At 34.1% G+C, this 7762-nt stretch overlaps 1 long non-coding RNA gene across 1 annotated transcript; it reads left to right on the top strand.

Annotated features, from left to right (window-relative positions):
• Positions 1 to 3711: 3711 nt before the first annotated feature.
• LOC131181674 (uncharacterized) lies at positions 3712 to 6096 on the top strand. Its single transcript, XR_009150172.1, has 3 exons — positions 3712 to 3806; positions 5270 to 5333; positions 5954 to 6096. It is a non-coding gene; the product is annotated as an uncharacterized LOC131181674 (long non-coding RNA).
• Positions 6097 to 7762: the final 1666 nt, after the last annotated feature.

Raw genomic sequence — 7762 nt, 5'->3', positions numbered from 1 at the left:
GAAGCCTTGGGCACACAACTCCGCTTTAGCACAGCTTTTCATCCCCAGACGGATGGACAGTTAAAACGAGTAATCCAGGTAAACCTAAGAACTAATTGAATTTTCATAGTTAATAAATTGAAATGATAGTAACAATGTGAATTATGTGATAGATCCTGGAGGATATGCTAAGGAGTTGTGTCATTGAGTTTGAGGGGAGTTGGGATAGTTTTTACTTAAAATTCATGTTTATGGACTATAAATGAGTGCAAATGACAAAGAAAATTGATGAAATACCATTGATATGCTAACCTTAAATTTCGGTAGCCTTGATTAGGGTATGATTGTGATGAGTTTTATGGAGTTAACATGCTTGTATGGCTGCCCACAATATATATCTCTTAAGTGGATTGATGAAATACAATGATAATGCATGGTTTGTAATGTTGAGTTAGGGTTTGGGGTGGAAAAATGAGACTTTGAACATGTGATGTTAAAAGTTGGTTTTAATGGTCAATTAGTGACCATTTGGTTTGGTTTGAATAAAAAATGAAGAGAATTGTGTAGTGGGATTTGAGTTTGGTGTGGTTGCCCTTGGTGACCTGCAGGACTGGACATGAGTTCAGCAGGTTTGGGCAGCAATAACATGAATTGTAGAGGTTTAATTGGTGCAAGGTCAATTGGACATGAAACTAGACACATAATGGCATAACTTTAGTGAAGAAACCATGCCCAGAAAACCAAACCAAGTGGACCAAAAGATTGCCCTAATTCGGGTGACCTGCATTCTACCTGGGCAAAATAACTAATTGAACAATGTTTAGTCATTTAGCCATAACTCAGTGTAAAAAGGTCCAATTGACCTGAAATTTTATCAAAAACAAGCTGAGATATAGACTAACAACTTTCATGACGAAATCTAACCCAAATTATGACCAGAACATATTCAAAAAGTGAGTTGCAGTCACTGTTTCTTATACTATAGATTTGGTCAGTCCAGAAATTCTGAAAAAATTTCAGTCCGACTAGTTGTGGTTTTTGAGCCATAACTTGAGTTACAAAACTCCAAATAGAGTGATTCAAAAAAGGAAATGCAACTGGACAAAATAAGGAACAACTTTCATGTTGATCATTTTACCAAATTCCCACTGCAAAAATGACTAATGGAACAGTAAACACAAAGCTTGAAAACAGGAAATTCGGTCCAATTAACATTAAGCTTAGAAATGGAATTGGCAACCAATACCAACAATTTTAAAATGCAAAATGTGGTATGTTGATGATATTTACACCAATATACCTATTGTTAATGCAAAAGTCAACATTTTAGTTGACTAATGAAATGAATAGTAGCCATAAAATTTCAATTTCAAAGAATTACATAAATTAAAAGTGTTAAATGCCCTAGTATACCTAGCAAGATTGGTTTGGATAGGTTGGCATGCCAATAGGGTTCTGTTAGCAATACTGCATATGGCTTCATGCCATTATGTGTTTCATGGCTTTTCATGCCATTCTGTGACATAATAGCCTTTGGCTATGTTATTTGAGTTGTTACACTCAGGTTTTATCCCTGCGAATTATTACAGCTTATTAGTTGTTCTGTTTCACACCGGGAGACACAATGTGACCGATGGTGTGATGGTCCAAGGTACTTCGTACCCAGTGCCAGTTTACCTGTTTATCCAGTCCAGTCGACTAGTATGGGTTACTCGGGCAATGTTAATAAATCTTACCAAATTTAAATCGAATAATACTACAAATAATATCAGAAATTAAGTCTACCAAAAAATGTACACATACATTCTGCCTACTTATCTTTATTTTATTTTATTTTATATTGTCACCACTAAGCAGAATTGCTTAGCGCGTCGCTTTTGCCATGCGCAGGTACTAGAGACCTAGCTGGGGAGCCTAGCAGACATCAGACAGGGTGAGCCTTCAGAGCTGCATCCGGAGTCCAGAGTCGCCTCACCTCTACAGTGCATATGGTAGGACGTTAGGATTTTGGGTAGCATTTTGTATTTTGTAATTTGTATTAGTGTTGGGATTGTAACTATAAACTCTTGAAATTATTTGATGATGTAAATATATGAAATTTTATATTATTGAAATTTTCTATATATTATGTTGAGAAATATTTATGAATGTGCTTCCAGGAATGAAGTGAAAAGAAAAAAATTTTTGAAAATAGTATTGTGATTTGAGATTGAGATTTTGAGATTGATTTGAAATGTGTATAATGGAGTTTGCATTTGGAAATTATATTGGAAGTGTTTTTAAACAGGTTCAGAAGAACTGTTTTTCCAATTTACAGCCGGCACTCTGCTGGATTTTTTATAAAAATTTCGAAAAAATTCATATTTATCAAAATTTGTAAATAAATGAATTAAAAGGAATAAATTATAATTAAAACATGAATTGGTGCTCCGGCACACTGAGTGGCATATCCTGCTCGGCTACACTGTAGACGGGTAAGGGGTGTCACATAGGGTTTGGGTGAAAAATTATGAAAAATGGTCCATTGATGCAAATGACCTTATTTGAGTAGAGAAATAGTCAATTGTGACCATTTGTGATGTGTGTGAATTGTTAGAAATAAGTTTCAATTCGGATTTGTTAGGGTCAATATGCAAGCAGCTTGACCTAGGTCCATATGCAAGCAGCTTGACCTAGGTCCCTTTCAGGGACCAAAACTGAAAATTTGCCAACCCAATTTGTGTGAGGACAATTGGAAATGAAACTAGACACAAAATGGCACATTTTTCAATTTGGAATCATGCCCAGAAAGTGACCATAACTTAGTGAACAATTAGGCCAAATCCGGAATTGAGCACACTGACCTGTACAAAAATGACCAAATGAACAGTAGTTACGTAAATGACCATAACTTGGTCTAGGAAGGTCCATATGACCTGAATTTTATACTGATAGAAAGATGAGATATATCCCTACAACTTTCATGAAGAAAAAAAAACCCAAATTGTAACACCCCCGTTTGCATAGCCTGATATATTTCACTGTTCCGGTGACCGGTGTCGGTCTGGACAATTAATGGGATTAGGGCCACACTTAAGACAACTTGAGAAGCCATAAACACAAATAATTAGTAATGTTTAATTAGTTAACTATAAATAAGAAAAACAGAACATAAGAGGTTAAACGAGCCGAGAGTCACAGCGATGAGTGACCTCCTCGAACGATCGAAGTCATTTTAAACTCAAATTTCGAACCGTAAAAGTGACGCCATGTCCTTAGGACCCTTATGAACACAGTGGAAAAAGAAAATCACGAAAAAGAACTGTTAAGCCACCAAATAATTAGGTCGAGCCGGAAGAAATATTGGATTATTTGCAACCGATGAACAGGTGAGGGGCGATTTGGTCAATTGACCCGAGAGTGACTCGACCTAATCACAAATAAAATCAAGAAAAGAAAATTTGAATAGAGAATTAAATTAAAGAACTAATAGAAAAAATAAATAAAAAAAGAGGAAGAAGATGGAAAAGTCATAGTTGATGACATCATGAATGATGTCATAAAGAAATTATTTTAGTGAATTATTAAATTGGGAATTGTGGTCTTCCATAAGATAAAGAAAAGAAAAGAAAAAAATTAAAACACAAATCTTCTTCTTCAAAAAACGTCACTCTCTCTCTCACACCAAAACCACCATGAAAGCTCATTTTTGAGCTTGAAGAACCAAAATCAACCATGGCCAATTGTCCTATCATAACTAGATGTTGTTTGGACAACTAGGAAAGAGGATTCAAAGAAAAGAAAGAAGAAAAATTTGAAGAAAAGGGAGAAGAAATTCTGCACACAAGGTTAGTAAACTAAACTTGAATTGTTAGTTGATTTAGTTATGTTTATAGCTTAATTAACCTAGGAATATACTTAAAATGAAAAGAAATTAATGGTGGGAGGATTAAAGACAAATTCATCCAGCTAGGGTTTTGATGTGTGTGTATGAATTTGATGGACTTAAAGGTGTGTATGAGTATATGAACCTTAAGTAGTTGAGTTATTATGGTTTAAGGCTTTGAAAGTAGTTAAACACAATGAATTAGTGAGATTAGGGTTTGAATGTTAGGGTTAGTGAACTAAAATTTGAAGAAATGCATAAATGGCATGTTTAACCTATTGTGACATGAATTAATGGTCAATTATGACCAAATAAGTTGTGTGGGAATGGTGGAAAATTTAGCTAAATTCGTAGGTCAATGGTCATGCCTTTGCAGCATGACCAAACCTACTTTGAAGGACCAAAACTCAAATTTTACAAGCCTAATGGATATGCTACCAATTGGAGATAAAAATAGACATAAAAGAGCACAACTTTCATTAAGGAACCATGACCAAAAACTGACCAAAAGTTGGTGAAACAATTGACCAAAGTGAGTTGATAGCAGGCTGCCCTGCACCAAACTGACCAAATGAACAGTAACTGTTCATTTGGTCATAACTCGAGCTAGGTAGGTCAAATTGACCTGAAATTTTACCAGCAATTAGATATGATATAGACCTAAAACTTTCATGAAGAACACCAACCCAAATTAGGCCATTAACCCTTTCAAAATCATTGATCAAAATTAAATTACTGTACTGCAACTCTGCAGATTTTCAGTTGAGCAGCAATGTTTGGATAGCTATAACTCCCTCTAGAAAACTCGGATTTAGGCGATTCTTGAACTGATGGAAACGTAAGACATAGTACAACATTTCATATGAAGAAAGTGAGACCAAATTATGAACTTAACTTGATCAAATTATTAACCAAAGTTGGACCAAAAATCTGTCAGCACCAAAATCTCAGTATGAACAGTACACGTGAACAGTAAACTTATTTTGGCCATAACTTGAGCTACAAAACTCCGATTGAGGTGATCCAAAAATGAGAATACACTTAAGACAATAAGGAACATTTTCTATGAAGGAAGTTTTGTCAAATTCCAACAGTAGATCGACCAATGGAACAGTGCAACTTCGGAGAACCAAAACCGAAAATTGGCAATTTTGCCAAAATGACCTAAGCTTTAAACAAATGACCAAAACCAACAAGTTTGGTGACCAAAATGTGGTATGTGGGAGAAGTTGGAGTTCCCATACCTATTAATCCTTAGAAAGTCAATTATTTGACTTAAATAGTGCAGTGAATAGTAACCCGAAACACAAAATTTCGAGAACGTCAAATTTAACACGTTAGAAATAGGTAAATGCGAAGTTAAAATTCATTTTGGGATTTATGTTAAGTTCTAGTACTGAAACATTGTCAAATTTTGTGTTTCAGTTGAAAAGAATATCGGGAAGGAACCCGAGGAAACGAGTCGAGGCTAAGGGACGACTCGCTTGAGGTTTGTGCACAATAAACCCTATTTAAGCATTTTATCCTTGAAAAATTGATTTATTACGCATTATGAATTTATGAACTTTTGTGTTGCCACCTTGCGATCAAATTGTAACTTTGGAAATGGATTGATTTTTGTATGCAATATTTGAATGAAATGTTTGAAATGAATTTTTGATTCACACTTAGCATGACAGTTACTTATTATTCCTCCTCCATTTATAGGGTTGAGATCGTTTATTTTCCTCCCTCTCTGGCTTGCCAGTTGAGGTTGTAGATTGGATGAGTACTCATTAGCTAGCTAGCCACCTCCCTCATTGGTTTTGATTAATGGGGTTGAGATTGCTTTGTCGTGGTGTACAACACGGTATTGATCGGAAATTTTGTGTCATGGCTTAAGTTGTGTACGACTTTGGCAACACTGTGTTTATGCAATTGTTTGACTAAACTGTTGTTTAATATATTATTTGACAAATGAGTTGTTATGAGCTTGATATTTGTGAAATGTGATTGTGAAGTATTCAAATTATGTTTCATCAATAAATGATTTATGTATTACATTTTAAATCTTTATTGTGCACCACTGAGTATGTTTATACTCAGCGATAGTTTAATTTACTGTCGCAGATAAAAGCAAGGAGAAAGCAGCAGAGTGAGCTGCGGAATTGACAAGATCTTTTTGATCCCTTTTTGTACGGGTATTATTTTATACCCTTATGGTTATTTTGATGTAAATACTGTAATGTCATAAGTATCAATGTAAATTGAGCAGTTGTAAATAAACTATAATAATATTATTTTAGATTTTCTTATGTAAATTTAATATTTGTACATATGGATTTTCTGCCTTATGTTTTGTGAATGGAATTATTGAACCTACTGAGTTGACAAATTTGACTTGGATTGTGAAACTGTTTTGAAATGGATTGACTTGAGTTGAATTGTGAATTATTGGAGGTTGGGAGTTGTAAAATAGTTTTGGAAGTGCTTTTTACAGGTATTTGAAGAACTGGTTTCTCAAAATACAGAGGGAACTCTGTCAAAATTTTTATAAAATTTGAGACAAAATTTGAATGGACAAAAATTTTTACTAGTATTTAAACTTTGAATAAATGGTTTTTAATTCTTACCAAAATGCTCACCACTTCCAAAATGTAAGAAAATTGTTTTAAAATCCCTTGTAGGGTACTTAATGAGTTATCGGTAGGTGAAGTTCGGTAGTTCATTAAGTATTCTACGGGAGCATGCTATGCCTTACGAAGGGGTAAGGTGTGACACAAATTATGATCATAACCTATCCAAAAACTCACCTGCAGTCAGTGTACAAAAACTACCATTATCCAGTAAATGGCCAGAATTCTGGGTAACACCAAATCTGGCCAGTCATGTTCAAATGGCCATAACTTAGGCTACAAAACTCCAAATGGAGTGATTCAAAAAGGGAAATAAAGTTAAGGCAATAAGAAACCACTTTTATGAAGAAAACTTAGCCAAATTTCAATAGCAACTTGACCAATGGAACAGTCCAATATAGGACACCAAATCTGAAATTTTGAAATTTCACCTAAGAGACTTAAGATTTGAGAAAACAACCAAAACCAACAAATTAGGTAACCAAAATGTGGTATGTGAGTGAAATTAAAATTCCCATACCTATTAAGCATTAGAAAGCCAATAAATTGACTTGAATAGTGTCATGAATAGTAACCACGAAATACAAATTTTAAAGAACGCCAAGTTAAGCATAATAAAGTTAGATATAAATACATATGAATTTATTTTTGGACTTATGATAAATTATGATACTGAAACACTGTAAAACTATGTGTTTCAGTCGAAAAGAATACCGGGAAAGAACCCGAGACATCTAGTCAAGGCCAAAAGGTGACTCGCGTAAGGTTTGTGCACAACATAAATATCCTTTAAAATTCCTTTGCAAAGTGCATGAAATGAATTTTGATTTACTTATATTGCAAAATGGTGATTGAAATGTTTATTATGCTTTTAACTTAAATTGTTGGAAATTTAATGATATGTGTTTTAATTGTTAGTAAATGTTTGGTAAATTGTTAAGATAGTTTTGAAACCACAGTGTCATGACCATATATTTGAATGTCTCACTAGCATGACTAGTGGGAGAAATTAGTTTTGAATTTTATTTTCCTCTCTGGCTGAAGTATTAAGGTGTGTGCCAGTAGAGGAAGAAATTTGAATGGGTACCCATAGATTGAGCTTGCTAGCCTTGTGATTTCTCATAAGCCATCGGCTATTGAGATGAATATTGTTCTGAATGGCATGATATAACTGTGTGTTTTTATGAAATTCATTTTAAGATTTCCTAAATGAGATTGTTTGGACTAAAAATTTATAAATCATGTTTTGTATCTGTTTTTCATGTTCAGTTCAATATTTGAATAAATGTGATTGAATTATACA

The sequence above is a fragment of the Hevea brasiliensis genome, chromosome 7 (assembly GCF_030052815.1).
Source record: "Hevea brasiliensis isolate MT/VB/25A 57/8 chromosome 7, ASM3005281v1, whole genome shotgun sequence".
NCBI classification, from domain to species: Eukaryota; Viridiplantae; Streptophyta; class Magnoliopsida; order Malpighiales; family Euphorbiaceae; genus Hevea; species Hevea brasiliensis.
The sequence above is the reverse complement of the archived record's forward strand: the minus strand, read 5'-3'. Positions and strand labels throughout refer to the sequence as shown.